Source organism: Phyllostomus hastatus, unplaced genomic scaffold (genome assembly GCF_019186645.2).
Source record: "Phyllostomus hastatus isolate PE091 unplaced genomic scaffold, TTU_PhHast_1.1 phas_contig_40, whole genome shotgun sequence".
Classification (NCBI taxonomy): Eukaryota; Metazoa; Chordata; class Mammalia; order Chiroptera; family Phyllostomidae; genus Phyllostomus; species Phyllostomus hastatus.
Window position 1 is genome coordinate 29134990 of NW_025333872.1, and position 23165 is coordinate 29158154.

The following is a 23165-nucleotide window of genomic DNA, read 5'->3' on the forward strand; positions in this document are numbered from 1 at the left end:
TGCAAGATCTCAGCATCATGGGAAAACCTGGAAAGCCTTCCACGGAAGAACACTGCAGAACAGCCTTAACAAGGAAATGCAAGCCCCAGACCACAACCACCCTCAGAGAAGGGTGGGGAGTAAGGGCAAGAGGGAGGGTTCACTCTGTTTCTTACTTCCCTTCCCCCAACTCTACAGAACATTTTTTTATCAGATGAAATCAAGTACAAATCAATATAAAACACCAAGAGAACCCTGGTTAGGTGGGTCAGTTGGTTGGAGTGTCAGCCTGTACACCAAAAAGTTGCATGTTCAATGCCCAGTTGGGGCACATACAGGAGGCAGCCAATCGATGTTTCTCTCCCTCTCTCTCTCTCCCTCTCTCTTTCTCTCCCCCCCCCAACCTCTCTCAATAAACATATCCTCAGGTGAGTAATTTTTTTAGAATCCAAAGAGAAACCCTAACATAATGGGAGATTGCTATGCAGAAGTGCAGGCGACCCCTAGTCATCCCTGTCTCTTTCACATAATGGTAATAAAGACGGGAGAACCTGGGAGTTGATTAAAACTCTATAAAGCAGAAGGGTTTTCTGCCCCAGTTAACCAACTCATCTGCTTCTCTTCAGCAAGCTCCAGCCTGAGTCATTTTCTGTTTCAGACCTGTCATCTACAGCAGTGGAAAATGGCACAATGAGGGTCACTGTTGCCAGGCACAGATAGGCATTTAACCAGCTGAGGCAAGCGAGCTGTGTGGCTGGGTCGGGATGCTTATCAGTTTGTAGTGTCCAGGAAAGAGCCATGAGGAGCTCTAGGCTGGATGTCAAACATGGGGAACGTGCAGCTGGGTCCTTCAGAAGTCCAACTGTGAGGACAAGTGTTTCCTTGAGCCACCTCTGCAGATGCAAGAATTTTTTTTTTTACTTTGAGCTGCTCATTGATTCATTTTTTCACTCATCATATATTCACTAAGCACCTACTAGAAAGGCTGGGAGCCAGAGGCAATGCACACATTACACACCAGCTGGACACTGAAATACTCATATGGTCCCCATCCCTGTCTAGGATGATTCTTTAAAATTATTTTTCTAACTAAATCAGCTGGGAATTTTGAGTTTTATGCATATGCAGTTCCTTCTCTTGCCTTACATTTCCAAAATGCAAATCACCTCATATGCAATTGTAAATAGAATAATGATGTCAATGTAACATGGAAGTTAGAGATGGTTCCCCCAAATGACAACAGCTGAAGGTAAAGCACAGCAGCCTAGCTGAGCGCAGCAAGTCTGGTGGAGTGCGGACTGCCTGAGTCCGCCTTCTTTGTTTCGGGCACTTGCTTGGCCTTGGAAATGCTTTTAGGCAATTCTCCCAGTCTTTGTGTAAAAGATACAAATGTAAGGTAACAAACAAAAGCGATCCATCTTTAACATCACTACATTTTGTGCAAAACCTGCAACTCTCTGTACCAGTGCCGTGTGATGTGGGGCCCTCGGCTCCATAACTCAGAAGCCTGAACCCTTCCCGACATCCCCTTCCATCAAGCTGTCTTCACATTTGTGTTGTGAAAGCTGGGTTGCTGCAGCATTTCCTCGGTAGATTTTGACATAGCCTTTTTTTTAAGATTATACAAATCTAAAAAAAAGCTATGTCAAATTTTGTTGAGATATCTTTTTTATTTTACAGTTACATTTGACATTTAATATTATCTTATATTAGTTTCAGGTATACAACATAGTGGTTAGACATTTACATAATTTATAAGCTGATCCCCCTGATAAGTCTAGTACCTACGTGGCGCCATCCATAGTTATGGTAATATCATTGACTGTATTTCTTATGCTGTATGTTACACCCACGTGATTGTTCTGTGATGACCAATTTGTAGTTCTTAATCCCTTCATATTTTCACCCCACCTCAACTCCCACCTGGCAACCATCGGTTTATTCTCCGTATCTCTGATGTTGACCTATCTTTTTAACTCTACTAAAATCTTATTAGGATTGTTTTTTTTTGTAAGATCTCTGCTTCCAAGGGTTCAGAGTGCTTTGCCATAGCTCTATTTTCATTATAAGCCCTGTTCTTCTTAGGGAGCATACTTGCCCTAAAACCAGGCTTTACTTTAAAACCAGCACGCCATTTATCGCACTGTGGCTAGAAAGCCAGTATATGTAAGTGGCCACAAGCTTACCTATTTTGCTCACACTGAAGTGTACATTCTGCTTGGTAATATGGTCTTTTCGAGTGAATGGGCATCAGCAGCCCTAAGTTGGTGAGGGGGTAAGGGCGGGACATGTCATTCTTAGGTCAAATAAATCAAAAGGATAAAAAGCTATATGTTAGGTGGTGGTTTGGAGTATTCTTTGTCCAAACTTTTCTACTCTCCTCTTTACCAAGCTACACCAAACAAATCTTTATGCTTTACAGACCTGTTCATCAAAAGTTCAGGTTTTAAAATTTAGCCTAAATTGTAATAAAGTTTTATGCAGTTTAGATAGAAAAATAATGTTGTATGGTGCTGTAGTTAAAATCAAATTTTAAGACTTACAATCGAGCAGATGGAGAATATTTTATTTAAAATATAAAATAATTTGATTTAATTGTGAACTTTATTTTTCACTTTATTTAACTGTCTTTTGATATCTTCTCAGTGTATAAAAAAACCCATAACATTTGGATTATTGTATCTCTTACTACATTAACCTAAAGTAAAATTCCAAATAACTTTTAGAATTAAAGATCTAATTCTTTACCGTGCCACACACAGGCTTCTCACATATCTCTGATCTTGCCTGAGTCTCTAGCCTTATTTCCACACCAATTTCCCTTAAGATTGCCCACATAGGCATTGTTGTGTGTATGTTTACCCATGCACATGTGTGTAAATGTGCACACACACACTCGTACCATCACACTCTATACTCCAGCAATACTAAGCCATTCATATCTTTCACACATAGTGTGTCTTATTCCTTTATTTAATATATTTCTTCTATTTGAAGAGCCCAGTTCTACCATTTCTCTTCACCATCTTGGTAATTCCTAGTTATTTTTTAAGTCTCAGCTCATCTCCTCTCTTCCTGAAAGTTTACCCTGACTGCCCAGGAGATGCAATGTTACCTTCCTCTGTGCTCTGGGGTCCAGTGCAGCTCAGAGGAAATGGCCAATAGCAGCATTCATGCTCCAGTATAATTGCAGGTTTCCAAACATATATTTTATTTCTGTTAAGACTGAAATAAAATTATCTGCCAGTTGTCTATCTGCCAGTTGTATTTCCTAGTACATAGTGCCACTCTGCCTAGCATGTAGATGATCAATAAATACTTAAAAACATGGTGACATGGCCATCCGATCTGAAAACACCAGCAGTGATTCTTCACATGTGGCCTTGTTCAGTTCTCTATAGCCTCTACCACTATTTGATATTTTCTTGCTTATTTGTGATTCCTTTTCATTATTGGTTTTTGTCAACAGAATGCAGGTGGACTTTTGCTACTGTGTTCACTCTCTCCCCGATGCCTAAGCACAACACGTGCGCAAAGCCCAGGACCAGAGAGGTGCGAGACAAAACCATCCAGTGTGTGAAATGAACGAGTAGATCCAGATTTTGCTATCCTCAACTAATAACAAGCTTTTGAATGAATTAGTATATAAGTTCAGTGCCTCCAAAAAACATTGAAATACTCTGATTTTAATAAATCTTTTAATTTTAGCAGTAAGAAATTCCAAAAACAATTTTTCCTGCATATGGAAGACCTACAAAGGCAAATATAAGTATTGTACAACACAAGATTTAAAAATCTAAAATGATCATTTGCTCATTTTTGCCCTTTTTTCCACTTATCTTCAGCTTCTGCTGAGTTTCACTTATCCTTCTGAGTCCAGGGTAATCAAGTATTTATGTTATTAAAACAAATATTTGTACCTAATATCAAAGCTGGCTGATCATTAATATTAAAGAATAATAGTACAGCCCTGGCCAGTGTGACTCAGTTGTTTGTAGCATTGTTCTCTAAACTGAAAGGTCACAGGTTTGATTCCCAGTCAAGGCACATCCCTAGGTTGTGGGTTCAGTCCTTGGTTGGGGCACAACCAGAGGCAACCACTTGATATTTCTCTCTCACATTGAAGTTTCTCTCCCTGTGTCTAAAATCAATAAGCATTTCCTCAGATGATGATTTTTAAGTGTAAAAAATAATAGTATAACATGAATCAGTAGCCAACATTGAAAATGAATAGGATCATATAACAAGAGAGAATTACTGCAATGACCTAGCCAGTTAATCAACACTAGCATACTATAATTAAAAAGTCATTTAGTAATGACTGAGTCATTCACTAATGATCTCTAGAGGCAAAGGAAATAAGGACTAATGTCTCTAAACAGCCTCCTGTGATAGCATTTTAGAACAACTGACCTTAATTAAACTGAGACGTAGGTATCACTCCCTACTCTGATCTCATGCAATACATTATTTATATTTTATTTTTGAGATGCATTGTCCTTTAAACCTTGCATTAAACAAGCATTTTTTTAGTACATATTATGTTCTAGGCTCTACACCCTAGCCTGCTCCTTAATCTTCTTTGGATTACTATATCTTCTCCCATTTTTCTTACCTAAAGTAAAATTCCAAGTAATTTTCAGAATTAGAAGATCCAGTTCCTTACCTTGAGAGAGAGAAGTGAAATTGAGTGAGACTCAAAAGTAAGCAGAATCAGAGATTATGTAATCCAGCAATATGATGGTTTAATAGAAAAGGGTAAAAAAAACAATTGGTTACAACAGAGGGAGTGATTGACTCCCCTGCTGTGAGTTAGGGAAGGCTTCTGGAGGTGGGAACATTTTAGATGGGTCTAGAGTTACAAAGGTCTGGGGCAGTCTGGCTAGATTTTAGGGGGGTCAGGTAGATGAGCAGAAGCTTATAGGAAGGTTGAAACCATGTTGAAAAGAATCTAGTTTTCCAAATAAAGTCATTTGGATTTTATGCTGTAAGTGATGGAAATCAAAAGGAGGTCTTTAATTAGCACAATGACCTGATCAAATGCAGTTTTGAGAAAGATAATTCTGAGTACTCCTTGGAGCATAACTGGGGTGAAGAAGGTGCAGGAAAGAATGAGGCTGCTGTACTGCCCTAAACCACATAGTGAGCATCTAGACTAAAACCAAAGCAGAGGGGAAGGAGAAAAAAAAGGCTGAATTCAGGCAGCATTTGAGGGATGGTGTTAGAAGTGAGAGACAGGGGTGAAGAGGCCTGTGAGTCCGACTGGGCTGTGGACAGATAGTGGTGCCATTGACCATGACCAAGAACACAGAACAAGTTCAGAGGAAAGACAGGATGGTTTTTAAAATATTACATGTCATTCACTTGTGGACCATCAGAAAGCATTGGAAATATTTTATCTATAGTCCAGGGGATGTGGGAGTCTAGATTCGGAGATCATGGGTATGTAGGAGAAAAGAAGGAACTCTGAGAGGTGGAGGGTAAGAAAATTGTACAAGGATATAGTAGCCACCCTTATCGTGAGCAAATCATTCCAAGATCAGATGTAATGTTAATAGTCTCCTCTATGTTATGCCTCTAGAAACCTAAGGCCAAACATCACTTACATTAAAATTTAGACTTGAGGCATTTCACTAGGCAGCTTCCCAGGACATTCCTTACCACCTGTGTCACCTTCAATAGTGAAATTTAAATGGTTAGGGCACTAACTTACAAGCAGTCTTCATTCAAATTCTGATGACTCCTGGATGAAGGATGCAAAACCAGGGACAGAACCTTCTCCCCCAAGGGAGCAATGGATCGACATTGCACTGAGAATCCAGTGAATTTAATTCATTTTTTTAATTTTTTAAAAGTTCTCATGGAGAACTATTCTTAATTACCCTAAATCTAGGATAAAAATCTGCAAAGCTTTAGAGTGGTTGTTGTCCCCTGCTGCCCCCCATGTTCCCTCCCACACGATAGAGGGATGGAGCTCTCCACGAAATGGAGCAGCTTGGAAGGTTTGGTTCCTTCCACCTACACAAATGTCCAAGGTTGTGTGGGATCAGTGCTTTGGAGGAGTTGAGCACTTTTCCTGAATATCAGTTCTCTTTCCAACAATCATTGGATGAATCAAAATCACCTCCTAACACATGGTAGGTTATTTGCTGCACCCTCGAGAGCCACTCACCTAAACTGTTGTGAACAGTAAGATCTCAGCCCATGGTCTATGCCTCTGACATAAATAATCCTGGCCATAAATAATAACTGAACAGCAGTTATCAATTCAACAGTTCAATCTCTGGCACAAGCATCTGTATCATTGGGACAGAATGATCAAAGGAAAATTTATTTAAAAAGAGGTTTAGGTGAGCTACATATGGCACTTCCCTTGCTATGTCATCAAATGATGTCTGGAAGTAAAAAAAAGTCAAAGTTTGAGATTTTCAGGAGATGACAGAAGGAAAGCTGAAGAGAAAAAGAATTAATTGCTTGAGAAAATCCATCTGAAATGAGAGATTACTTTTTCTCTTGTCTTGGTAACATTTAGAAGTATAGAGAAGTGAAATAAAATCTCAACATGATTTAATTGTAGCCAGAACCAAAATTCATCTTTGTGTTTCTGTTGATGACAACTTCTTTAAGTTATAAGATGAAAATTTCTAACCACTATGGTGACTAGACACTTTTTATAAGACTGATGTTTTAGGTGAACAAAAACATGAGTCACCTAGATTCTTTTTACAATAGACCAAAAAAATCACCAAAGCAAATCTCTACACTCAACTTTTATGAACCAGGACCCAGTCTGAGGATGCTAAGAGGCAAAAGCATGCTGCTGGCGCAGTGGTCACCCACTGCCCTCCTCCCATCTCAGCACTGCTTAAAAGTCCCCTTGACACTCAAAGATTTTAACATTTAAGTAACAGTATCAAATATAAGCCATATGCTTTTCCTAATTTAAAAAATTTATTTTTCAATTACAGTTGACATACAATATTAGTTTCAGGTTTACAACAGTGATTAGAAATTTATATAACTTACAAAGTGATCACCCTAATAAGTTCCAGTACCCACGGACAATACACATAGTACAATATTATTGACTGTATTCCCTATGCTATATTTTAAATCCCCGTGACTGTTTTTATAACTAGCAATTGGTCCTTTTTTCTTTTTATTAAATTTATTGGGGTGATACTGGTTAACACAATTATGCAGGTTCAGGTGCCCAGTTCCACCACACATCATCGGTACACTGTATTGTGTGTTCACCACCCCAAGTCAGGTCTCCTTCCATCACCACTTACCCGCCTCTAACCCTCCTCCATTTCTCCTCAGGCCCCTCCACCCAGCAATCCCCACACTGTTGTTGGTGTCTATGGTTTTTTTTTTCTCTTTTTTTTCCCTCAATCCTTCCACCCAGCCCTCCAATCCTCTGTTATACTTCTTTCACTTTTTTACTTATTCCATCAATCCCCATCCCTTCTGGCAACCATCAATTTGTTCTCTATATATATGAGTTTGTTTCTGTTTTGCTTATTCATTTATTTTGTTCTTTAGATTTCACATATAAGTGGAATCATATGGTATTTTTTTCCTCTGTTTGATTTATTTCACTTAGCATAATGCCTTCTAGGTCTATCCATGTTGTAGTAAATTGCAAGATTTCATTATTTATATGGCTGAGTAATATTCTATTGTATATATGTACCACCACTTTTTTATCTATTTGTATATCAGTGGGTGCTTAGGTTGTTTCCATATCTTGGCTATCGTAAGTAGTACTCCAATTAACATAGCAGCACACATATCTTTCTAAATCAGTCTTCTGGATTTCTTTGTGCATGTGCCTGGAATGGAACTGCTGGGTCAGCCATCGCCTTTTCCTAAAATCTTGTACACCCAACATTTAGTTGAGCGACTGAGTAAGATAGTATTATTTGAAAATAGTATAATCTTATGTTAATATTATTTAGTATTATTAAAATACTAATATTTTAAAAATATTCTCACTTTATGGTCACTCTTTGGTGTGCAGCTCTAAAGGCAGAAAATAAAATTGAAGTCTCTTCTTCCCAACTTTGGCTTAACTGTCAGAAAAGTAAAAAGTAATCTCTATTATCTTCACACTTTCCCAAAGACTTCTGATCCAGATATAAATCAAATCTGGAGAAAAAGATGGTAGTTTTACCAAAACAGTTGAAACATAATTGATGCTCTAGATCCCAGCAGGAAGAATTTAAGCAGAACAAGATAAGCAAACTTTGTCAAGTTTTATATTCTATAAACTTACAAGTAAAAGCACTTTAAGTGTTCTGAATTTCCATTTAAATTTATCTTGGAAAATATATAAAAATCAAATATAAGATGATCCTTGTGTATCTGCTGTTTTTCTTTACTATTAACAAATGATAACAAATCTAACATTTGTTCTCATCTCCCCAGAGCCACGCTCGGGAGCTGGTCAGTTCAGGGCCTCATTGAAGACCAGGAGAAAGGGACTGTGGTTTAGCACTTGTCAGTGAGCAGAATAAAATCTACTTGCAAGTTCTAATAATTATAGGAAATCATCAAACAAGGATTTATTGCAATATATTTATATCTTCAACCTTCTGCTTTTAGCACGCGTCAGGGAAAGTCTCGTTCTTAGCTTAGGTTTCATTCCTATTCTCCTGCCTAGAATAGATATATACATATGGATTCTGTCCCAGAGTCAATGCCCTGCTTCTTGTATCATCTCTGGGTGCCTGACACCACTCAGAGAAAGCCCTCGCCTCTACCAAAACCTGGTGAGTGACTAGAGCAGCTGTAATGAGAAGACAGAGAATGGAAGCTGGTTCTTCCTGAGGCCTATGTCCTGAACTACATTCCCTGTTGTTCTCAGCATAAAATCCAAAGTTCTTACAAGGACCTAAAAGACCCTAAGGCCTACCCTCCATTCCCATCTGTCTTCACCTCCTACTTTTCTTCATTTACCTGACCCACCCGAGCCATCCCATCTCCACATTCTTTCATGCCACAGGGCTTTTGCACCAACTGATCCTTCTGCTTCAAAGCCTCCTTCATCAGAAATCTGCTTGGTTTACTCCCTTAATAACTTCCAATCTGCTCAGAAAAGCTAACCCTCACTCTCCTGTTTAAGGCTGGACACCTGCCAGCCTTCTCCAGCACCTTTGCTCTCCTTTGTCACTCTCTGTAACACCTATCTTCTGTTACATAAAATGTATTTATTTACTATGTTTATTATATGCCCTTCCTCTCTAGAAGCATCAAGCAGGCAGGGATTTTCACTCTTTGCTCACCGATGTATCTCCAGCATCCAGAAGAGTACCTGGTATTCAGTAAGCATGCAATAAATATTGAATGAGTGGATTTACTTTACAGCAGTTAGAAAAGCAATCTCTATATATCAAGCACTGTTCTAAGTACTATATAAATATTGGTCAGTTATTTAAACTGTGGTAAAAACCCTATAGAGTAGGAGTTGTTATCCTCATTTTATAGAAAAGAAAACTGAGGTACCATGAGGTTAAGTTACATTGCCCAAAGTCATACAACTAGTGAGTTACAGAGCCCCTTCATGCTCCTAACCTGCTCTCTGCTGAATGAATGAATGAAACAAGGTAGAATCTCCGTTTTCAGCACTTTGTCTTAAGCTTCCTACTATGACCAAATTGCCCCAGTGTTTTGTAGTGACCTAACTAAGTCACTGCACTGGCCCTCTGCTCCCCTAGAAGGGGAACTTACAGTTTTTTAGGTCTCCAGGGGCTGGTTTCAGGGAGAGAGAAGCAGGTAGGCCTATCTACTGGGGCATGTCACAAGCACAAAAAGGATCAGAACAGAACACGCAAATTAGAGCAAGAGGTGGAGACAGGTCTGCAGAAATGGGTCTCGGGCCCATTGGATCAGCTAGAGACGCCTCCTGTGGATCCACCTTATCAGGCTTCTGCTAGGCTGAGGCTGCTTCCAGCCCCCACAGTGGCCTAGAGCTACCTGTGAGACAGACTGACACATAGTTACATACTAATTTATGCAGCTAGCTATAGCTTTTTGGAATGATTATCTCAATGTTTGGAAAACATTTAGGATGATTGAAAAGGGGTAATTAGAATTTGGGAGGAGGCATATTTCTTACCAATTTTCCATTGAGTTAATACTTAGGGAATTTCTGCTAACAAACTGTTGCCAAAAAAAGATCCTGCTGGGTTTTCTTTAATTAATGAGTTGGTTTGGTTGTAATTATTCCATTAATTGCTTAAATGCAAATAAGTGTTATTAAAGACATTGAAAATTATTTCGTCTTAAATATGTTAAACCGTCCCCCTTGTCCTGTCATTTGTGTTCTTAATTTGCCTAGTAAATCCTCTTTAATCAGTGCTACCAAAATAAGTGTTACCTAAACTCTAGCAGAATTACCACAAATCGTGAGTTAATGGAGTCTGAATGGAAGTAGTGAATTGTATTTGTGCTCTTGAAGATAAGGGTCCACCGAGCCTGTGTTTATGATGCAAACAAGCACAGTAAACAAAATGGAAGCTGTAAAAATGGGAACTTTCAACAATATAAATAATTTGTATGCTGATAAGATACTAATTTGGGGTATATAATGCTAGTCTCTGAAAACAATACCTTCAAGTGTCCCTTAGATGCTCCATATTGTGTTAGTTAGGGGGTGAGGCAGGGGCTGTGAAATCCTTGCTTTATACAATTCTATTCCCTGTCTGTCAGGATATAGGGCTGGGAGGTGGGGAGCAGCAGGAAGTCTCCCTCAACCACACCTGACAAGAGGCTGTGATAGGCACAGCTGTAGAGTCAGGCTATCTTGTGAGCCTGACAGCATTTCTTCCTTGGAAACTTCATGGTCTGGCCTGAAAGATAAACAGGATGAAAAAAGGGGAACACAGACAAGAGAGAGGACAGAGGTATCTCTTTCAGCTAAGGAAATCCTCCTTACTTCAACAGGAGAATCCTCTCTGTGGGTTCCTCGTGCCTTTTCCCTCCTGCTTACCACCTCCACCTCCCACCACCTCTTCAGTCTGAGGAAATTTACCTTCAGCACACCTTGCTCTAGGACTTCTTTTTTTTCCCCACACATATTTGAAATACAACTTTATTCTGATTCTAAACAAAAAGGAATGGGAATGACAGTAACAAACAAGTTTTCAGCCCTGAGTATTGTGATGTGACTGCAGCAGTCTTATAGTTAAAACTCAATACAGAACAACTGCATTCCAAAACAGCTAAATATGCAGGCCCAGAAAACAAAGGTATTTTTTAACTGCCACATTCACATCGAAATCCATTCATCTCCTTCAGCATCCCAGAGATCCCAGAGACCAAGACAGGTTCTGCTTAGCTACAGAGGGAAGCGGCAAACACTCTGCACCACAGACATCACGGGACAGCTGCAATAAATGCAGACTTCTCACTCGGGGCTCCAACTTCCCTTTCGCATCCTCAGCCCTGACAGCAGTGGTCTGAGCAACCTCTAGGTTGTGCTCACACTGTGCTGCCAAAGCCAGGTCCATGACAACCTCTGGCGGGACAGGAGCAGGCATGGTGACAGACTCCGTGTTAGGGTCTCCAATTAGTTTTTCAGCCAGCCAGAGGAAGGGCTTTTCAAAGTCATATTTACTTTTGGCAGAAATGTCCTAGTACTGAAGACTCTTCTTTCAGAGGAAGACAATATATTTTGCCTACACTTTTCCCTCTTCAGTATCTACTTTGTTGCCACACAGCACGATGGGGATGTTTTCACACACTCACACCAGATCTCTATGCCGGTTAGGCACATTCTTGTAACTCTCGAAGTTTCATCAAACATTATAATGCCATACTGGACTTGGATGTAACAGTGTCTCTCAATCTACAAAACTTCTTTTGGCCAGCTTACCCCACACATTGAACTTAACAGGCCCTCTGCTGGTGTGGCACTCGAGGAGATGGACTCGACACCCAGTCATGTGCCATTTCACAGATGTAGTTTTCTCAGTCCCACCATCACCAACCAATGCAACTTTGAACTGAACTTGGGGCTGTCTTTGAGCGGCCATGGTGGTGTTACTTCTAGACAGACCTCAGGGCCCGTGTGACTGAAAGCTGGACAGGTGGCAGAAGCACACTTCCGCTCCAGGAATCCCTTTGTCTAAATTCTACAAAAGCGTCTACTTGACATGGCTGTATCACTTGACATCCACTCAGGCATTGTGTGTGGCTTCAGAAACAATAAGGAGTGTACTTTCTCCAATGAATTCTTTTCTGGGGCAAAACCTTACTTCTAAATAAACAGTTATTTTTGCTCAGAGCCTACTTTTTGTTAATATCCTGTGAAGTCAATGTATGGGTCTGTATTTCCATGATTTGGTACTAATCGTGCACAGGATGTTTTATTAGTTAAAATGTGAATCAGTCCTGTCATCTGTCATTCTACTACTACTATGGTCTCTAAATCATGTGTCATGTTGCCAGGTAGAAATAAGTGCATGACCAAACACAAGAGCGAAGACCAGAGCAGGGTTTCAAGTTACTGTGATAAATCATTTCCCTCCTACACTAAGTGATTTTCCAAATCAGTCCATCACCTATCAGAGGTGGTTCGGCAGGTGTGCATAATGGGTGGCAAGAAGACAGCGGTATATTAATTAAGATATGCTAATGATGTGAGCACAGGTGTTTGACAGAAGTCACCTTCCAAACACTATTATAAGCAAATAATAATGGTGGCTTATGTACAACAGGAGCCATCTCTGTCTGAATTAAGGGTTAGATGTAGCAAGACAAGGCATTTTCTCTCCAACAGGCTTTAGAGAAACAGATTGGGATGCGAACACAGCCTGGTGAATAGCACAACAGAGATGCGGATTGTGATAGAGACGAGGAATATCCCAAGTATTCCTTGGAATCAGCTTTTAGAATAATTCACCATCAAATCAAATAGATAAATATTTGGTATATGCTATGTTTTATGTTCAAGAATCATAAAAATTGGTGTTCTGAAACACTTAAAAAGTTTCCTAAAGTTCTCTTGTTTTTATCTGCATCTCAGTACTTAAGCCAGTAGGTATAAAAGATATATTCCTTCTTAATCTATTGTTTAATGGTTCAAATGAACAACAAAGAAAGGAGCTCATTAAATTACTTCAAGATTATCTATGGACAAGCCCTTCATCTCACTCAATTTAAGAGTATTCTTGATTTATAGCATGACTGGTCTTGAGTGATTTTGATGGATAACTAGAAACAATTAACTAGATACATAAATAAATATCCCAGAATCTTGACAGATTTCATAAAGGATCCAATGTGAAGATTCACATGGCTAATAAAATTGAAGCTATTAAAATAAATGATCTTGCATATATTTGATTTTTTGTGACCTGAATGTTTAAGAGGGCAGAAATCTTCCAATTTCCCTCAATTTAGAAAGTATTATTAATGGAATATTATTACAATGTCACTGTCATACATTGGGGACAGTTAACATTTTATGTTTATCAGGGATTGCACTGAGAGTTAATATGTGCTTTCCATTTGTTGTGGTATGTTTTGTTAATAGGGCCTACTGTAGATTTTTATTCTTTGAGTTTTGCCTCTCCTTTTCTTCTGGTAAGCTTAGATGACTGAGTACCAGCATAACTTCTGGAAGTGTTTGTGCAAGTTCATGTACAAGTATGTATGCAAGTGTATGTGCTAATGCTTGTGCAATATGCACAGAGAGTGGTGTGTGTTTTCTACCTCTCAGAGCTCACAGAAGGATACCACTCTTGTTGTCTCAGAGTATACTAACACCAATAACACACACTGTAGTAATGGGGAAAATGTATAATCTTAGATTTAAAAAATGCACTTTGATTCTTGTAAGGGAAAACAGTTGGGAGAGGAGGAAGCCAAGACTGTTTTGGATCAAAATGTCTTTTGTTCTGCCAGGACATCTAGAAGGAAGGTGTGTCAGGTGACCCAAGAAAGCATGGGGACTTCTCCCAGTGGCATATGGAGGTCTGCAATACAATCTATAGCTTGTGGACATGGAAAGAAAGCAAGATAGTATCTGATTTCTGCTGGACTTCACTACTACCAAGCCCATAGTTTTCTTCACCTGACAGCCATGGTCCCAAAGGTTTCTATTCCTTCCAAGTTATGCCCACTGTTTTCACATTCTACCTACAAAAGGAGAGTCCTCTGCAGTGGACAGCTCCACAGTTGAGGTTCTCAGGGTTCCGCCCCTCCATCAACCTCTGTTTCCTTGTTATTGAGTAAATAAAACACTGGCCACTTGGCCTCCAGGAGCCACTTTGGCTCTACCCTGAAGTTTCCTCCAAAAACCAAAACACTGAAGATTTTGCCACAAACATGTTCAAACAAAAGGGAGAAACTTTTTAAGAAACTTCCAGCCTGTTTTAAGAAACTTTCTTAACCAATGGTGAAAATCCTGTCCTTCTAGGAAGATAGTAAAAGGAGAAGAGAGAATATCAGATGACCCCAAATGAAAGCAAAATTGTTCAGTGCTATAAATCATAAGAGTAAAATTGGATAATTAGTGTTACTGTCCTGTAGCTCAGTTTAATCAAAATTAGCACATACTGAGGCCACCAAGACATCTTGCAGTAAGAAACCATTCACTTTCCATTAAAATTAGTGCCAGTAATGATAAATAGGCAAGAGGAAAAAATCATAAGCCAATTAACATATTCCAATTTTTGTACTAGCTAGTTCTTCAGAATTTTTATCTTAATGAGTTAATAAAGCATATGCTAATTGATTTTTGCTGAAACTAAAGTTTTGAAGAAAAGGAGACTTCAACAAATATTTATTGAGGGATTGCCTGGGCAGAGGAGTCATAACAATGGGTGAGAGATTTCTCAAGGAACCACCACTCAGCACATACCCTATATCATTTTTCAGTGTGTGTGTCTTATCACCCCCAAATAAATTATAAACTCCTCAAGGAGGACAGTTGCTTTGCTCATGTTTACACCTGCATGGTTATGGTATTCAGTATGCAATTGTAAAATGAAATCATGAAAAGCAGAACACCTATAAATGAAGTAAATGTTGCAGAGCAGTTAGTTATGTTAAACAACGCAAAAACCCTAAAGGAAGAGGGAAGGGATAGAGTTTCTTGAAGTCAAGGGATCCATCAATATGAGAGCAACTGCTTTGGTCCAAGCAAGAGCAGCTGTAAAGGCAGTGACATAAGACCCAAATGAGAAGAGTATAAAGTTCTGAAAGCTCTCCAAGAGCACACCTAGTCCTGACCTCTTAATAGCACAGAAACCATTTTAGTCAGCTCAGGCTGTTATAACAAAATACTGCAGACTGGGTGGCTTAGACAACAGATGTTTATTTCTCAGTCCTGGAAACTCAAGTTCAAGGTCAAGGTGCCAGCTGATTGGTTCCTCCATGAGGGCCTTCTTCCTGGTTTGAAAGATGACTGCATTCCCACTGTGTCATCACATGATGAAGAGAGAAACTGTGTGCATACTGTTCCCTTTTCTTATAAGTGCTAATTTCCTTATGAAGACCCACCCTCATGACTTCATCAAAACCTGATTACTTCCCAAAGGCCCCATCTCCAAACACCATCACGTTGTGGGTCAGAATTTCAATATATGGATTTTGGAGGGAAGCAAACATCCAGCCCATTACATTATCCTAACTCTTGTCTTGTCACAGGCATTCACCTCAACCCACAAGAGAAACAGTCCCAACAAAAGAGAAGATTTGCTTTATAGTTACTTTGACTGATGCATGCCGATTTCTGAAGGCCAGAGAAGTCTCTTGATTGAAATACATTATTCATTAGTTTTAAGGAATTTTATTTAAAATTTTATAAGAAAAACCCATTGCCCTTGCACATTCTCTTACTATAAAACTAATAGAATGGCCTACTTTTATTTCTGGTAGCAAAGTTATTGTATTTTTGTTTTTATTATTGATATATTTTTTAAACATTAATATTTTTATTTTTTAATTACAATTTACATTCAACATTATTTTTGTATTAGTTTTAGACGTATAGCATAGTAGTCAGACAATCATATACTTTAGAACAAAGTGTTCTCCTGATATTTCTGGTACCCACCTGGCACCATACACAGTTATTACAATATTACTGAGTATATTCCCTATGTTGTGCTTTATATCCTGGGACTATTCTGTAACTATCAATTTGTAGTTCTTAATCTCTTCACCTTTTTCACCCAGCCCTTCAACCACCCTTCCCTCTGGCAGCCATCAGTTTGTTCTCTTGAACCTATAAGTCAGTTTCTGTTTTGTTTGTTCATTTATTTTGTTCTTTGGATTCTACATATAAGTGAAATCATATGGTATTTCTCTTCCTCTGTCTGACTTAGTTAACTTAGCATAATGACCTCTAGGTTCCTCCATGTTCTCACGAATGGTAAGATTCGTTCTTTTTTATGGCCAAGTAATATTCCATTGTACATGTGTACCACAGCTTTGTTATCTACTCATCCGTTCATGGGCACTTGGGTTGTTTCCATATCTTGGCTATTGTAAATAAAGCTGCATGTATAATATCCTTTCAAATTAGTGTTTGGTTTTTCTTCAGATATATATCCAGAAGTGGAATTGCTGGGTCATAAGGGAGTTCCACTTTTAATTTTTTTGAGGGACCTTCTGGAGACTTTCTTGGTGTTCTCATTTTGATGTGATTCAAGGCTTTCAGTTTCAATTCCAAGTTGAACTGGTTCATTTGTGATTATTTAGCAAAACCGTAGCAGAATGAATATCTGGGTTCAGTTCAAAGTACAGCAAACTGTTTTCAATTTTTCCAGATTGGAGTTCATGGTTGAGAGGTTTAGTTCTAATATACACATGTAGCTGGATACAGACACACCCATGTATAAACTTCAAACAAATTAAGGTATAATTTGGCTTGGAGTGGGGAGGGTAGACAACCAAAAAGAACTCCGTGAGTCCACTTTCTGTTCCCAATGGAAGGAAGAGGAGAACGTAAACGAAGCCCCACTGCATGCACTGCCAACTTGTACACCACAGCAGAGAGCAACACTAGCTCTGCCCCGTGGAGAGACGCCCCTGTGGCAGGTAGCATCATGCTTTATCCTGATGTAAGATGTGACTTTAAGAACACAAAATGTGAACACAAAAGTGGTCACTTAAGTGTCTCCCTCACATCAGGTGGGCATTACAGCCCTTAACAGCTACCAACCCAACCCTAGGTGTCTAAAATTACTACATGAGGGCAGAAGCGCTCATCATGGTATCCCTAGCAACTAGGATGGACAAGACCACCGCTAGGCTGAGCTGTGGGGGAAACTCAGAATGTCCTCTGTCCCCAACTTTTGTAGTGCTGCTCTTCTCCCCAACAAGGAGCACCCACTTATGGCCCTGGCCCATATGCTCCCAAAAGGTGGCTCCAACACCTGAGAAAAACCTGTCCCTGATCTTTCTTTGGTAACAAATTATAAAGCAGTTACTTGGAATAGGACAGTTTCAGTCTACTCCCCTCCCTATGCTCCTCTGAGGATCCTTTGGGATAAATGAGCACTGTCATATAGTGGTTAAATGAATTACTTTTCAGAGGGAGATTTACATTTTAACAGGTGTGAAAAACTTGAAGGGATAAATTATTTCTAGAAAAATGTCAGGAATCACCCAACAAAAAACAGGAGGACTTCAGGAGGCACCAGAGTTTCTTGGTGCTCTTGAAATTAATTCATTTTCATGTCTTCCTGAGCTTTCCAGCTAATGCCAGCACAATTACACTGGCTTTCAAAACCATCTCAATCACTCTTTCCCAAGGCAAGAACTCACTAACACCATTCACACCTTGTTCTAGTCTCCCCATCCTCACCCCTGCCCTACTCTATTCTCACCCCCTTCTCATCCTCATGCCCTCCCTCCTGCAGTGTCCCACCTTAAACACCTCTACTTACTGTCTACTAAGCAACTCAGTAAAGTTCCATCACTCCCTCACCACCGGTTCCCTACAGACATGGTTAAGGTATTATGTTAACTCCACGTCAAATCATTGATGAATACAACTATTCCTTCAAATTCTCTTCCAATAGGCTAACAGTTAATATATCATCCTAAAAAGTAAGAAGAAATGTGAAAGTAAGCTAAATTGATGATGGCATCTGATGGCCTGTAAGAAATGGTTAGTAAGCACATTTAGTGTTTTTTTCTGCTCTTTAAAGAAACAAAAATCAAAACATGATTTATTTTTGTATATTTATTTCCATTTTCTGGTTTAAGTGTGGAACCATCTCTATATCTTAATTTCATTTCCTTAATAACTATTGTACTAGTAGAACTTTCCAAATTCTAAAGAATTATAACTGCAACCCTCATGACTGATGCCTTTCTTGGCAATTTATGACTCAGTTTATGTCACACATCCTTTCCCTGAAGGGATTATGTGAGGAGGCATGTTGGCCTGCTGCCTCATGTTACTTTAAGTGTACACACACAAAAAAGGAGAAAAAATAGCCAAAAATTGATTATGTCGATATTCTGATGAAGGGCAATAGTTCCAATTTTGTATGTCTAATTAACCACAGCTCTTCAAAAATTGGTGCAAATGTCACAGGGTTTATAATGTTGGCATTTCATCTTCACAAAAATGCTGTTTGATGGCATAAAACTAGAAAAACTAATGGTCACAGCAGACAGCTTGCAGATTAGACAAAGGTCACTGTGTTTTCATGAACGATGCTGTTAATTAATGAGAAAACAACTAAAACATGAGCTGTGAGGCATTGTGAATTTGTGTCCCTCAAAATCAATCCATCTTTACTTAAAACCACTTTGAGTAACTCAAGAACAAAAAACTGCAAGAATAGAATTTAAGTCTCAAATTGTACAGCAAAATACAGTTTATATACCAGTTTATATACCAATGAAAGAGCATCACAGTTCCCTGGTATGACATATAAAGATTCTTCCTTAATATCTAGAAAAGAGGGTTAATGCTAAGTTAGTACTCTCTTCTTTAAATTATTTTTTACTGATCATGCTATTACAGTTGTCCCAATTTTTCCCCCCTTGCCTTCCTCCACCCAGCAATACTCACTCCTTCAGGCAATCTATACACCATTGTTCATGTTCATGTTCATGGGTCATGCCTATAAGTTCTTTGGCTACTCCATCTCCTATACTCTACTTACATCCCCATAGCTATTCTGTAACTACCTATGTACACTTCTTAATTCCTTCACCTCTTCACCCATTCCCACATGCCCTCCCATCTGGCAACCATCAAAAAACTCTGCATATCCATGATTCTGTTGCTGTTCTTGTTTGCTTAGCTTTTTAGATTCAACTGATAGATATGTATTTATTGCCACTTTATTGTTCATAGTTATGAACATGCAGATGTAAAAAATAATATGAGGTATCCTGTGTATACTTTACACTATTTCTTCAAACGGTTACATTTTACAAATCTTGAGTATAATATCATGACCAAAATAATAATATTGCTGTAATCCACAACTCCTTCTTAGATTTCTCCAGTTTTAGTCATACACATTTGTATGTGTGGTTTTAGTCCTGCACAGTTTTATTAGATGTGGAGCTTGTGTATCTGTCACAAAAATCAAAATACTGAGTAGATCCATCACCACAAGGATCTCTCACATTCCCCTTTAATAACCACGCCCACCTCTTCCTTCCCATCCACCCACCACTCCCCCCACAATCCCCGACCTCTAGTAATCATTAATGTATTCTGCATTTGTAAAATTTTTCAGTTCAAAAAAGGTTATGTAAATGGAATAATATAATATGTAGCCTTTTGAGATTAGTTTTTTTACACTCAGCATAATAATTCTCTAGAGATCCATTCAAGTTGTCTTATGTATCAACATTTTATTCTTTTTTATTGTTGAGTAATATACCATGGTATGGATATACAACAGTTTGTTTAACCAATTCACATGGTGAGGACATATGGGCTATTTTCTGGTTTTGGTCATTATGAGTAAGTCCACTATGAACAGTTGTATACAGAGAAGGGAGGGAAAAAAAAGGGAGAGAAACATCAATTGGTTGTCTCTTGTATGCCCCCCAACTGGGGACCTGGCCCCCAACCCAGGCATGTTTCCTGACTGTGAATCAAACTGGCAACCTTTTGGTTTGCAGGCTGATTGGTACTCAGTCCACAGAGCCACACCAGCCAGGGCATACCTGTATATTTATTAGAAACTATTAGACTGGTCTTCAGATGAGCAGTATCATTTTACATTCCCACCAGCAATGTGTGAATGATCCAGTTTTCCTGCATTCTCCCCAGGATATTTGTTGTCACTATTCTTAACTTTAGCCATTCTGATGCATCTGGAGTGTTATCTCATTGTAATTTTAACTTGCATTTTCTGTATGGCTAATGATGTTGAATATCTTTCCATGTACTGATTTGCTATTCATACACCCTCTTCAGTGAAATGTCCTTTGAGTCTTTTCCCCATTTTCTAATTGAATTTATTTTGTTTTTCTACTCTTGAGTCTTTAGAGTTTTTATATATTCCAAATGCTAGTCCTTTGTCAGATACATAGTTTGTAAATGTTTCCTTCCAGACTATAGTGGACCTTTTCATTCTCTCTACTTTGGATGAAGTCCAATTCCTCAATTTTTCCTTTTGTTGCTTCTGCTTTTGGTGTCAAGTCTAGCAACTTTTGCTTAATCCAAATCCTCAAAATTTTCTCCTATGTTTTTTACTGAAAGTTTTATAGTTTAATATTTAAATCCATGATACATTTGAATTGATTTTTGTATAAGGTGTGAGGTATAGATTGAGGTTCATCTTTTTTTTTTTTTGCCTCTTGATTTCCAAGCTCCCCAGCATCATTTGTTGAAAGGCTCTTTCTTCCTTTATTGAATTGTTTTTGTACTTTTATTTAAAAAATCAACTGAGCACGTTTGCCTGGGTCTGTTTCCAAATTCTCCCTTCTGCTCTATTGTTGTCTGAGTACTGGTGCCTCCGCCAGCACCACAATGCCTTGAACATTGGAGCTATATAGTAAGTCTTACTATCACACTGAGTGATTCCTCTAACTTTATTCTTCTTTGTTGGGATTGTTTTACTTATTCTAGGACCTGGGCTTTTCCATACTAATTTTAAAGTAAGTTTGTTTATTTCTACAAAAAAAAAGCTAGCTGAGCTTTTGGTAAAAACTTCATTAAACCTATAGATCAATTTGGGAAGAGTCTTCCCAAAATTGAAGACATCTTTATTATGAATTGAAGACATCTTTATTATGTTGAGTCTTCCAGTTCATGAACAAGGCATTTCCATTTATTTAGGTCTTCTCTGATTTCTTTTATCAATGTTCTGTAATTTTCAGCATGCATATCCTGTCCATGTTTTGTCAAGTGCCTAGCTCAGTGTTTCATTTTCTTTTAAATGGTTACAAATAATGTTGTGTGTGTGCGTGTGTTTTATTCTCACCCAAGGACATTTTTTCACTGCTTTTGGAGAGAGAGGAAGGGAAGAGAGAGAGAGATAACTAACCATAAATGTAACAGAAAAACATTGATTGCTTGCCTCTCATTGGCTCCCCTACTGGAGACTGAACCCACAACCTAGGCATGTGCTTTGACCAGAAATCAAACCCACAGCCCTTCAGTGTACAGGATGATGCTCCAACCAACTGAGTCACATCAGCCAGGGCAATAATTTTGCCCTGTGCTTTTAATTTTGGTTTCCACATCCTTGCTATTGGTATCCAGAAACGCAATTAATTTTTGTATGTTGATCATCTATCTTATAATTGTACTGGACTCACTTATTAGTTCTAAGAGGGTTTTTTATGATTCTTTGTATTTTCTCTTTAGACAATCATGTCATCTACAAATAGAGACTGCTTTAGGTCTCTCTTTACAATTTGTGTACCTTTTATTTCTTATATCCTTGCCTTATTGATGTGACTGTATTATTCGACTCTGTTGAATAAGGGTGATGAAAGTAACATCCTGCCTTTTTCTTGATTTAAAGGAAAGCATTTTGTCTTTCACCATTACTTATGATATTAACTTTAGGTTTCTGTAGATATTATATATTACATTGAGATAATAAAGCTGTATTTCTAATTTGCTGAGAGTTTTGATCATATGTGGGAAACCTGGATCTCCACATGCAAAAGAATGAAATTGGACCCTTATCTAATACCATGTAAAAATTCAACTCAAAATGGGTTAAAGACTTAAATGTAAGGTCTAAAAACTACAAAAGAAAGCATAAGGAAAAAGCTTCTTGACATTGGTCTAGACAATGATTTTTTTAATAAGATCCCAAAAGCACAGGCAACAAAAACAAAAATAAAATGAATGGGATTGCATCAAACTAAAAAGCTTCTGCACAGTGAAGGAAATAACCAACAGAATGAGAAGGCAACCTCCAGAATGGGAGAAAACATCTGGTAAGGAGATAATATCTAATATATAAAAGAAATTTCCATAACTCAATGGCAAAAAGAAGTAACCCAAATTAAATATAGGCAAAGGACCTGGATAGACATGTCACAAAAGAAGATATATAAATGGCCAGCAGGTACATGAAAAGATGGTCAACGTCACTACTCGTCAGGGAAATTAAAGTCAAAACCACAATGACCTCACCCTTGTCAAAATGTCTGTTCTCAAAGACAAAAGATAAGTTCTAGTGATGGTGTGGAGAAAAGGGAACCCTTGTGTATTATGTAGGAAGTGGTCTTCTCACACTTCCATTCCCCACTTATTCTAAGTCTGTCGGATTAGGGATGATTGCCTTTGTCTAGCTCAATAGAACTTTATTCCTTTTTATTGAAATAGGATGTAAATTTTAGGAACCAGGAGAGAGAATCTGTTCAAAGTGGTTTTCATACTCTTGTTCCCTATCACATAAGCCTAAGACATTAAGAGAGGACTTCCCCACAGCCTGCCACTCTGGGGCATGAAGGAAACTGTGCACAGTCTTCTGAGCTCTCACTTCTCACTGCTGCCTACTCAGTGATGGAGATTTTTGAGGCTATTTTTCACACAGTCTGACACCAAGCCCTTGTGGAAATACTAAGTAATGGTTTAGAAAGAACAAGAGAATTCTGACTCTAGTATTACTTCCCCCAAGGCAGAAGTTATAGTCCTGTAGTGAAATCCAGTTATAACTTCCTCTTGCTTTATTTGGAAAAAAAGACTTTTTCCCCTAACCTCTTAAAAAAAGAAAACAGTGAGCAATATT

General features: G+C 38.5%; 1 protein-coding gene and 1 pseudogene across 3 annotated transcripts in view; one reads left to right on the forward strand and one right to left on the reverse strand.

The window, feature by feature from the left end:
* Positions 1 to 23165, forward strand: part of KCNQ5 (potassium voltage-gated channel subfamily Q member 5) — a 502003-nt gene that overhangs the window by 340392 nt on the left and 138446 nt on the right. The window lies entirely within an intron of this gene.
* Positions 11277 to 12017, reverse strand: LOC123821407 (annotated as a pseudogene).